This window comes from Sceloporus undulatus, chromosome 5 (assembly GCF_019175285.1).
Source record: "Sceloporus undulatus isolate JIND9_A2432 ecotype Alabama chromosome 5, SceUnd_v1.1, whole genome shotgun sequence".
NCBI classification, from domain to species: Eukaryota; Metazoa; Chordata; class Lepidosauria; order Squamata; family Phrynosomatidae; genus Sceloporus; species Sceloporus undulatus.
In genome coordinates this window covers 141,532,288-141,544,564 of record NC_056526.1, presented here as the reverse complement: position 1 = coordinate 141,544,564, position 12,277 = coordinate 141,532,288, and the positions used below count along the sequence as shown (strand labels likewise).

The 12,277-nt window shown below is 39.9% G+C and overlaps 1 protein-coding gene across 1 annotated transcript in view; it reads left to right on the top strand.

Moving 5' to 3' along the window:
* The window catches only part of RAPGEF2 (Rap guanine nucleotide exchange factor 2), a 226,347-nt gene that overhangs the window by 39,067 nt on the left and 175,003 nt on the right, over nucleotides 1–12,277 (top strand).

Sequence of the window (12,277 nt, the reverse complement as noted above, 5' to 3'; positions counted from 1 at the left end):
AACTTAAACAATTAATAAAACAAGTTACTAGTTACAAAAAATAAAGTAAAAGAAAATTAAAGTTTGATGGAATTTTAGATTGTGTCATTGCACAAGACATTTCATAGAAAAGAACCTACTGCACCTAACACGTAAGTGGAAAAATACAGTGACTGGGCATAACATACACACACTTACTGGTGTGGAATGGAAACCTTTTACAAGAAGATTAAAAGATGAAGGACTGTCATGAAAGCAGGAATGCTTCTGAAATGTTTTGAAACTGTAAACTACAGTATACCCTCACCTTACGTAGGGGATCTGTTCTGGACCCTCCCCCCATGTAAGGCTAAAATGCGTATGCTGGAGCCCCATTGAATATAATGGGCCTTGGGTGTGATGGTATGCCGGTGCATGCACACCATTGCTGTGCTGCTTCAGCATAAGCTGAAAGCTGCATATAGTGCACCCGCGTATGGCGTGGGTGCACTGTATTGGGATTTACTTTGTAAGCCTTACTCTCCCCTCTACAGGGTTGATGCCAGAGTCTACAAAATGGCGTGGATATTCCTCAGGCCAACACTTCTTTGGTAGTCCTGTAACCCACCCCAAGCTTACCGGGTGATGGAAAGAGATTTTTCTTACTGTTTAAATTGAAGCAAAGTGGAAACAGGCCTTAAGCAAGCAGTAAAATATGATAACCTGTCAATAAGACCCAAGAGCCTACATGGAAAATACAGATACAAGAAACATCTGGAAAGGGGCACTATGCATAGGTGTTTCTGTGCTAATGCCAGAAGCCTTCCAGTGAAAGTAGGACTGTTCAATTGCTTGGTTTTAAGTTAAAACAGAGATATAGTGAACATAATAGAGTAAAGAGAACCATTGGGACACTATGGCCTGTTACAGACAGCCAAAATAAAGCTGCTTCGAGTCACAGTGGAGGTATGGTGTTTCAATTATGCATGCGTCCTAAGAATCCAGAAGTCGCACCAAAGCCACGCTCCAGTCCTTAGGGCTGGAACGTGGCTTTGGTGCGACTTCTGGACTCTTAGGACATGTGCATCATTGAAACACCATACCTCCACTGTGTCTCGAAGCAGCTTTATTTTGACTGTCTGTAACAGGCCCATAATCTCTCAGTACAAACTCTATAGGAATAACAAGTAGGGTGTGCTTGAAGGTAGTGTTGTTCTGTATGTCAAGGAGGAGAAAGTGTCAGTCATGTTGGAAACCTTAAAGTGGACTGATTCCGCCACAGAATTGCAGTGGATGATAATAGCAACCCCCCCCCCCCAATGTAATAGTAATAGTGCTGAGAAACATCATCACTCTCTGACTAGAAAGCTCACTCTCCATCTTGAGATGGAGAAACATCAAAGATCAAAAATCAAAGATGCATTAAAAGTAGTATTGTCATAATCGGTGACAATAATTACCCTTGAGCCGAATGGAGAAATGCATTTTCTAGTCTCAACAAAGATGTAAGTGTTTTAGATACCTTCATAACTGTATCTTAGAACAAGGGGAGGCAACCTGACTTACTATAAGCAGTGCAAGATGCAAATGTTGAGCATACCAGCAGCAATGACCATAGCGATGTAAAATTTAAATTATATAAGAATGGAAAAACACCAGCAAAATCATTGATAGGGAAAAACTTTAAATGAGAGAAATGATAAAAAGGAAATTGAAATGAAAAGTCAGAAGGGTCAGAATTTTTAAAAAGCCTTGGGAGCCACTCAAAAATCACAGTAATAGAGAATTGGCTATCATAGGTCAGGAAATTATGCAGGAGGTCAGTTACATGGCTAATAAGAAGCGTGAAGGAAGCTATTAGAGGAGAATGAATGCTTCTTTCAGAAATTAGAAGTCTTACCTGAACAAGAAGAAATATAAAAGATCATAAACTTGCACAAAAGAAAGTTGTACTAACAACTAGCTAGCTAACAAGGATGGAAAAAAGAAAAGAAGATTTTGAGGAGTGTATTACTGATAGCATCAAAACCAGAGCTTGGAAATGTTACTTTTTGGGGCTACATACAATTCACAACATTGCCAGTCTACAGGCCTCATTGGCTCAGGGATTCTGAGAGTTATAGTCCAAAGAGTGGCAGTGTTTTGTCATTTTGAGAGTGATTTATTTTTTGCCTGAAAATTATGTTGGAGGGAGAATGCAGAGGCTTTGAGTGAATTGGGAGGTGGGCTAAAAATCTGGGGTTGTGGGGGTTGCATGTGGATAGGGTTGCCATAAATCAGGACCTCCAAACCAGGACAAATGTAGGACACCTTTTTTTTTTAGCAGATCCAAGCCTCTCCCTCCTAGCTTCACTTTCCTTCCCCCCAACCCCTTCGGGGGAGTGGAAATCCCCAGAAAGGAGAAGCCTGGGCAGCGGAGGACAAGCCTAGACCGAGGACGCAGGCTCCTCTGAGACGCTTGTGTGCTCGGCCCAGGCCTGTCCTCCGAGGCCACGGAGGACAAGCCTAGACCGAGGACGCAGGCTCCTCAGAGGAACTTGTGTGCTTGGCCCATGCCTGTCCTCCGAGGCCACTCTCCTCTTCCCGGACGTCCCCTTTCCTCCAAAGGGCTCTTTGGAGCTCTTTGAAGGGAAGGGAGGCAGGAAAGGAGATGAGAGACCTGGGCACTAGCCTGGTCCTGCTCTTCCCAGACCTCCGCTTTCCTTCAAAGGGCTCTTTTTGGAGCCCTTTGAAGGGAAGGGAAGGGAGCAGGGAAGGCGAGGACTTGGCGGCTGCGGAGGACAGCCCCAGGCCTCTCCTCGGAGGCTTCATTTTCCTCAGGCCAAAGGGAGAAGCCTGACCCAAGCAGGGAAGGTAAGTAGGGAACTAGGGAGGTAGGGAGGGAAGGAAGGAGGGAGGGAGGAGGCAAGGCGAGGGACTTTTGTCCCCAATCCAACATCCCATGCTTCTTCACTGAGACTCTACTGTACACAGAAAGTGCACTTGGGGGAGGGGAACCTTTGAAAATGGGCACCCACCTCCTCCTCCTCCTCCTTGCCATGCACTAAGAAAGGGTGCTTCTCCCTCCCCCTGGCTGGCCAAGAGTCTCACTCCTCCTCCAAGGGTCCACCTCCTCCTTGAGGCTGGCCAATGGCAGAGTGGGGCTGGAAACAGCTCCACCCCAGCTGCTGTGCCATTGGCCAGCCAGCTTCAAGGGGGACGAGTGTTCCCTTTAGGTGCAATGGCTGCCGGCCGGGCCCAAACCCGGGATTCAGAATGAACCGGACCGTGCCAAACCGCAAAAACTGTTACAAGCACGGGCGCAGCTGGGTTATGGCATCCCTACATGTGGACCTTGTTTTTATTTATTTCTTTATTTAATTATTTCATTTCATTTATATGCTGCCTTTCACTCAGAGTAGGACCCAATGTGGCTCCCAAAAAGAGTCAGTTAAAACCTAAACAGTAAGATTTAAAAAAACATTTAGAATAAGCACATTAAATCAGCCTTGCACATCAGTTGTCCCCAGCCTTCTTGGGAGGTACATCTGACATTCTGAGAATATGTCATGAGTCATGAAAAGACCTGCCATTAGTTAATTGCTCATTCATTTTGACTAGTACAGAGAAAACTATGGTTTGCTTTCGATGGAACATACTGAAAGAAATATACTGTTTTTATCTGAATTGGGTGAGGTGGCTTCCAGTTATCTTCAAGGTACAATTCAACTAATCATTGGGGTGTGTGTGTGTGTGTGTGTGTGTGTGTTATGATTTGGAAGCAGTATGTCTCTGACATACCAGTTGCTTGGAAATGTTTTAGTAGGACCTTTTAAGGAAATATGCTTAAAATACTGAATACTTTACAGGACTTACTGTAAAATGGGTCTCCATTAACTAGAGCAGTTTTCTTTGTTTTTGAAAGATTGATGAGTGCCCAATAGAGGTTAGAAGTGGAGGCAAAAGAGAAAAAGAAATTCTCCAAGTTCCAAATCCTTTTTCAGTTCACATTGATTATTTGACTTTTGAATAAATATCATTTCAGAATTGTACCCCCTTTTTTGTAGTTGTCCATTAAAAACAGCAACCCTGCATTGTGAGAAACAGGATGCTGGTCTAGATTTAACTTAATATGATCCCACACAACTTTTCTTCCTCCTTTCGGGTGCTAGTGATAGATTTTAAAAATGTGGATGCCTGAGATAATTTTTCACTGCATGCTTTTGGTCCTATGCTTCATTGAGTTTAGAAAGAACAGAGAGGGAAATGTGAACCCTTCAGATGTTTGACAGCAAGAGAGAGCAGCCCCAGTTAGTAGTAAGGAATGCTGGGTCTTATAGTCCAACAATAACTGGAATATCTCATGATTTCCATTCCTAAGATAGAGGCTTGCAGCTTTCTTTGAATCTTGGGACAGGATATAAAAAGACATTTTACTAAGCAATTTCAGTTGTGTGTCCAGAAAGTAAAAAGGGTAGTTACTTCTAAATAAAGATAAAGTTTGCTAAAGTTACTGGCTTGCAGCATTTCTTACTATTTTGTTGTTATTGTTGTTGTTGTGTCCCTTCAAGCTGTTTCCGGCACAGGGTCTCCACATAACATTGTTTTCTTGCAAGATTTGTCCTGAGGGAGCTTGCCTTTGCCTTCCTCTGAGCCCTAGTGGCACCCAGTGGGTCTCCATTGCTGAGCAGGGATTTGAACCCTAGTCTCCAGTCATAGTCCATTGTTGAAACCACTACATTGTGCTGGTTCTCTTCTTACTAGTTTGTTTATGGAAATCATTCCTTTTCCTTGCCCACTTTCCAGTTTTCTTTTCCAATGGAATGTTCCATAACTTCTGGAAGCCACTGAACATGCCCAGATATCATTCTGTTTTGTTTATGTGCAGACTCTTACAAATTGTATGTTGAACAGGAGAGTTTTATATTGCAGATGCAGAATAGGACAGTGTTAAAAGATGTTTGCAATTTTTGTAGGGCTCTTCTTGAAATTAAACAAAGGTTAGCCTGTTCTTGAAAAAGCATTTCCATCTATCAAAATGTTTAAAGCTCTGAGGAATTAGCAATAGGAATAGCACTTAAAAAATATTGTTCAGCTTTCATAAGAACTCAGATTATACATAGAAAGGATAAACAGTTTTTCATGCAAGGAAATAGATAATGTAGGAGTTCTGATCCAGTTATTTAGAGATTCCTTAAGTGTTAAATGATTGTTAAAATGTTCTTAAAGAGTTAAAAGTTTTCCCATAATTTCATGGCAATTTTGGTCATAGTGTTTCAGTTATATTCACTATATATCTTGTGTCTGCTGCGGAAGGAAATGACTTCCAAAGGTGGCAGAGGCCTAAAATTTAATGAATCCAGTTGCTCCTTTCTTTTGTTGCTGTGGCACTGTTATGTAAAATGCCCAGGGGAAGTTGTGTGAAATCAAAGCCTTCAGTTTTTATTTTTGTTGCATGAAAGGTGGGGTTATTTTAGTGGGGAAAAATAGATTGGGTAAACAGGAACTCCATGGAATTGTGAGGAAATGGAATCATCTAATCAGTTCTCAGAGGACCAAGGATAAGGTTACCATGTGTATTCAAAGACTTCACAGAGCTAATTTAAGAACAATTGTTCTTTGAGAGAACACAACTGTCAAGACCTTGTCCTCACTTGATGCCATTAAATGAATAGAAATAAAAGCTGTGCTTATATTTAAATCATAGTGAGGATCAGAAGCTTATGCTGTAAAACTTGGGCCTTTTAATTGTACTTGTGTAATGGTTCAGCAAAAGCTAAACCACTCTCCTCAATACTAGGAATTCCTGTGGTATAAGAATTAGTTTGCAGTTAGGGTAGGCATATTTATCTTTAAAATTAAGTATGAATGTTTTAAAATGTCTTTAAGCTGTGAATTTTAAAGACATTGTACAGATAATGAATTTTATATGAAGTCTAGATGACACCTTGAAAAGAATCCTGCTTAAGATGCAATTCATATTCTTGTACTCTGAACACATTTTTTAAATAAGAACTTGCTGATTCATATGATGGTATCATTATTAATGGAACAATTATTAATAACGTCTAGTATACAGATGATGCAGGATTACTAGTTGGCAGTTTAGACCTTGAAACAGCAGTACACGCGCTGGTAACCTCTCGGTTAGATTTCTGTAATGCGCTCTACATGGGGCTACCTTTGTACCAAGTTTGGAAGCTTCAGCTAGTTCAAAACGCAGCAGCAAGATTGGTCACGGGAACATCAAGATCTGACCATATCACACCGGTATTAAAATCTTTACATTGGCTGCCTAGCTTCCGGGCACAGTACAAAGTGTTGGTCATTACCTTTAAAGCCTTACATGGCTTGGGCCCGAGTTACTTGGGGGAACGCCTCTCCCTACACAATCCGCCCCACACTCTCAGAACAACAGGAAAGCTTCTACTTGAACACCCTAAAGTGAGACTTACAGCAACTGACCAAAAAGCATTCACAGCCATGGCCCCTTTGCATTGGAATAATCTCCCAGAAGAGATTCGACTCATTCCAGCTCTCGACGCCTTTAAAAAGGTGCTGAAAACTCATCTCTTCCAACAAGCATACCCTCCTGACCCTCTATAAAGGAAATTACTCTCAATTGAAATCTACCTCAGGATGTTATATGTTATATTGTGATTGTTAATTGTATGTTTTTAGATAATTTTATCTTGAATGTTGATTTTAAATAATTGTAACTGTGATGTTTTATGGAATTTTGATATGGACTGCAATCCCGCCTCGATCCGTGGGGAGAGGCGGGGAAATATAAATAGAAAAAAATATTATTATTATTAGACAGTCTGTTAAGAAGACTTAATAAAGTCAGTGAACTAAATAATTAATGTGGTCTGTTAATGAACATAGATGGTAATTAGTAAAATGCAAACAGCTCAGGAAATACAATTCAAGATCAAAATGAAAATGTGTTCGATACTGATAAATGTAAATACATTAGAATTCAGTTGAATAAACAGTGGGATCATGTTTTTGTTAGTGTTCAAGTCAATTTAGAGTTGACGTACAGTGATCCTAAGGTGAACCTATTATAGCATTTTCTTGGTAAGATCTGTTCAGAGGAGGTTTGCTGTTATCATCATAGGAGATTTGCCATATGAGGCTGAGTGTGTGTGATTTGCCCAAGATCTCCCAGTGGGTTTCCATGGTTTAGTGGGGAATTTAAACCCTGGTCTCCAAATGTTTGTCTATCACCCAAACCAGTATATTACACTGGCTTTCATACAATGCAGGGATCATACAGTGCAGTAAAAGTTGGAATAGAAATGCCTGGAGTACCTTTATTAAGATGAAAAATGTAGTCTGCAGCAAAAGCTTAAAATTAGCCTTGAGAATATGCATTAGTATTATGTATACACAGTTCCACTAAACCATGTAGAGACTATTTTTTATTGGCTGCTATAAAAAGTTAGGAAGCATTTGAAATTTTATTTATCACAAGATGTTCTCTAGACCAAGATAACAACCATGAAGAAGTATTAAAGAGGATGCATAAATGCTAAGAAATAGTAAAACACATGTATGGCAGAAAACTAGAATATTTCAGTCACATAGTGGGAAATGAAAAATAATTATTTTTACAGATTATTATTCAAATCAAAATAAATGAAAAAATAAGTGTATGGAGGAAAAAAGACCTCTTGGCTAAAAAATCTTAGAGAGTAGTTTAAATTTGAAGTGTGATATCTTTGTTTAGAACAGCTGTATCTGAAGACAGTTCAGGTCTGTTGATGTCCAAGTAGTCTATATAATCTTCTAGTACCGATCACTTTGACACATCAGAGAGTTTACAGGTATTATTTAATCTTTCACCCCTCCTTTTCATAGGGATAGCAGGTTTGTACATTTGTTTTTTAAAGATATGTAATCATAGGGAATGAAATGATATTTTGTTACTGAAGTGTTCCATCCGTTGTTGGAAAAGCCTTTATCCTGGAATTATCAATGGATTCAAAGAATTCAGTGATGTGCAGAGTATGAACTGTTCGACAAAAACAAGTGGTTATGCTTTGCTTATAGTTTATGTTGTATTTTACCATAAAGGCCCACCATAAATGTCTTGTCCTTTAAAGCCTAAATGCCTTTTTATTATTAGATGTTGTCATATTTGTGATATGCTTGAAGCCGGGAAGGCAGCCGCAAGGAAGGAGGTTGCAGGGAAGTTGGGGAAACCAGAAAGGAAGCCAGGGAAGCCGAAAGGAAGCCAGGGAAGCTGGTAAGGGACGGAGAGGCTAGAAAGGCCAGTGACGAGAGAAGGCCAGGGCCATTGCAGCTGCCTCCCATCACTGGGAGCGGATTCAAATCTGCATGGTTCACATTTGGGCTGAATCGATTTATTTGAAAATAAATCGATTCAGCCCAAAAGAGCCTGAAAAAAACAGTGTCTTTTTGATGTGGGTTAAATGGGCTAATAGCATGCCCCCCCCTTTTCTGAATCTTTTCAGCGATTCGGATTAAGTGGGAACCATGCTTGTTTAAACTGGATCATATCGAATCACGATCCGGTTTAAACCGTAGTGGGAATGCGGCCTTAGTAGGTTAATATTTTGAAAACCAGCCAGACTTTTTAAAAAATGATACTACAGTATATTAGATCACCAAACAAGATTTCTTTGAAGACAATAGAACTGTAGTAAAGCTTTTTTTTTTTTAAAATAGTTGTTCGGCTGAGATTAATAAGGCAATTGCCTTCTCCATTTCTGTGCTTTGTAGCACACTGGCATTTTGGACAGGACACTTTTGCAAACAGTCAGGATAGTGTTATGAAAGTCCTTCTTAAGTTTAAATGACTTATTAAGGGTAAGCTATGAAAATATTGTCAGTTCAAAAAGCAGATCAACAAACAGTTGATGTTGCTTATTTTCTTAGTGGTATGAAGCTATGATCTGTAAACCTCATCATTCAGTTTCTAGTGAATTTTATGGTGTGAAGCAAACAGTTCTTTGCAACTTCCCAATAATAGTGCAGCAGACTAGGTTGAGCAGAAGGAGATTTAATAAATTTACATCCAGGTGGATTAAATCTATTTGCAATGGTAGTTGATTTGTTGTTGTTGTTACTATTATTATTTTAAAAACAAATTTCTCAGTGATAATTAGTTTCATGAAATACACCAGGAATAATTAAAAACCTACTTGATAAAATTGTTGATGACCTTCAGAACATCTGGAATTTTGACAATCCCAAATTCTTTTTTACACTTGATGTACGCACATATAGTAACATTATGGTTCATTCATTTTATTTTGAAGTAGTTTTATTCTAGAGCTGCTTTATATGAAACTCCGTGATGTCCTTGTACAGACAAGAGATTTCTTTTTTTATAGCTATTACATTTTAATGAAGGAAACCCTTCCTCCCACATATTACATTAGTTGAATCATAAAACTACCATATTTTGCGGTGTATAAGACGACTGGGTGTATAAGACGACCCCAACTTTTCCATTTAAAAGTTAGAGTTTGGCATATATTTGGCATATAAGACTACCCCTCTTCCAACACATGCTAAGACTAAGAGATGCCTCAGAGAGGGGTGTCTTTTTCCCCTCAGCACACTCGGGCTGCATCCACACTGGAGAAATAACCTGGTTTGGCACCACTTTAACTCTTTTCTGGCTCAAGGCTATGGAATTCTGGGAGTTGGAGTTTGTTGTGGGCCCAGAGTGGACCCCACAACAAACTCCAACTCCCAGAATTCCATAGCCTTGAGCCAGGGAAGTTAAAGCAGTACCAAACTGGGTTATTTCTCCAGTGTGGATTCAGCCTCCCTTTCCTCCCTTTCTAGTGCAAAATCCTCATTTCGCGCCATTGAGGAGGGTCCTTGCAGCACCACAAAACCCACTCTGGGGTTTAAAAATAAAAGATCCACCCTTTCCCCTTCCTTTCCCTATCTCTTGGCTTTCCTTCTATATGAGTGAGTGAGGGCCACAGGAGGATACTTAAAAAAAAAGAAAAGAAAGAAAGCCAGGCCTCTTTGTTTTTACCCACCTTTCAGGACCTGGCAGGGGAAAAAAGGAGGCTCCCCTCTGGCCCCAGCCCCATTTGGAGAGACTTTGGCTCCGCTTTCCCCATTGCCTTGCATTGCTTTGTCTTTGCTTTGCTTGCAAAATGGTGCAGCTGCGAGCTTTGCATTCCTCTGCTGCTGCTGTGAACCCGAAGAGCATAGGAGCATGAAATGGAGAATGGGATCCAGGGGGAGAAAGAGGAGGAGGAGGAGGAGAAATGTGGCTGCATCCACACTGGAGAAATAACGAGGTTTGGCAGCGCGTTAACTCTAGGTCTGGCTCTTTGCTATGGAATTCTGGGAGTTGGAGTTGGTTGTGGGGCCCAGAGCAGAGCTCCGCGGCCGTTTTTCAGCTCCCCCCACCATATGTGGTGACCAGTCTAGTTCGGAAGTTTCTGCACCTGGCGTATAAGACCCCCCCCCCCAACATTTGAGAAGATTTTGCAGGGTTAGAAAGTCGCCTTATATGCCAGAAAATACGGTAGTTTGCTGTGTATTGTCAACAGTTATAGACATAATAACAAAATAGTAGTAGTCATTATAAATCATTGAAATACAGTGTAATATGAAAACTTAGTAAACACAACACAATAAAATACAATAGAAAATATAAAGCTACCCCCTTCCCAGCTAACATCCTTCTTCCCGGTCTAAAATAATGTATCTAAAATAGATTTATTGGTGAGAAACTTAGATTAAAAAATACAATGGCTTGGATCCCAATAGCTGTGAATGGAAGGAAGTTCACAGAAGGTGACTTTTATGTCTTTTCCTTCCCCATGTCCCCTCCCAAGCCACTCAAGGGGTAACCCCTTGAACCATGTGTACAAGTGGCTGCAAGACTGAGGAGATAAAGCTGCTTTTCATAGGAAAAGCCTAATCAAAAACAGTTTGACGTTAAGTGTGATTATGAGTTTTGTTCATTTAAAGACATTTGGTATAGGTTGTGTGAAACTGGCTTTCACCCAAATCCTAAATATTTACATCTTTTTATTTGCCTGTAAAACTTGTTGCATGTTCAGGCACCAAGTAAAAATTTAACTTTTTGTCACTAGCCGTATGTCTTGGTGTAGCACTTGGTGCTACTTAAGGGTTTTATATGCTTGCTTATAAATTCTTACTGTGGAACTGTTACAAATACCCCCCCTCCCCCCCGGTACATCCATGTTTATGTTATACAAAACATCTCAATACTTTCTGGAATATTGTTTTGTTTTTGCAGCCAGTTGCTTCTAATTTTTCCCCTTTGGACAAATCTGTGTCGACTAGGCTGTATAATGGCATGACTAAAAAACAACAACTATCTAACAATTACAAAGGCAGTCACTCCAAGAATATTTACCAGTCTACTAATTTCAATAGAGCTTTATTACTAGTTAATGTACTCAGGACTCCTGCCTCCATTAAAAAAAGACCATGAAGTTCTTATTTCATTTTGTATTTCATTACTTTCCCACATACCTAGCTAGTCAAGCTTTTCAAAGAAAGTGGTAATCTGCACAAAACTCAGTTTTGTGATACAGGGGTCATTGTTGACGTGATGGGCAGATTTCCATCAAAGTTTTAACTGTTCACTATCATGTTGAACTAGTAGCCAGTTTCTCTAACTCTCCAGGACATTATAAGCTATGTAAAAATGATAAGACTGCAACTTCTTACTTTCCTTCTATGACTGTCTCATATATAAAATGGAATTGCTATTTTGAACTGTAGTCACTTAGACTGAAAATGATATTGTGTGAATTCTAATCGGTTGATGGAAATCTAAAGCATAGGCTGATATTTCCTCATCACTTCACCTAGGGGAAAATTTGAATGCAGCCTTGAGCTCTTAGAATTTTTCTCTTCCCTCTTCACATTGGAGAGAAATCAGTATTTCAATTGCGATGTCTCTGTTTATATGTCTGCTGAAACTTTTTACATTGTAACCACTGATTTGCAGTAAAATAACTACATGTGATTTCTTGGAGCATGTATAGTCTGAGCAGAGTAAAAAAAAGAGAAAATACATAGATGAGTAAGCAAACATATGTATATGCATACACTTAAGTGTTTGCGTCTTTGTATTTTTGCATGTGCATGCACACCTTGGGCAGGTCATAAACTCCCAGTCTGGCTCCCTCATGGGATTGTTGTGGAGATAAAATGGTAAGGAAGGTCATGCATACCCATCTGACTTATTTGGGAGGGGGTTGCAATACACACACACACAAATGTGTGTGTGCATGTGCACATTCATATCTGTCTGCTCTCAAGAACCACTCAGTTCAATCTAGCTTTAGATAGACTGAAATAA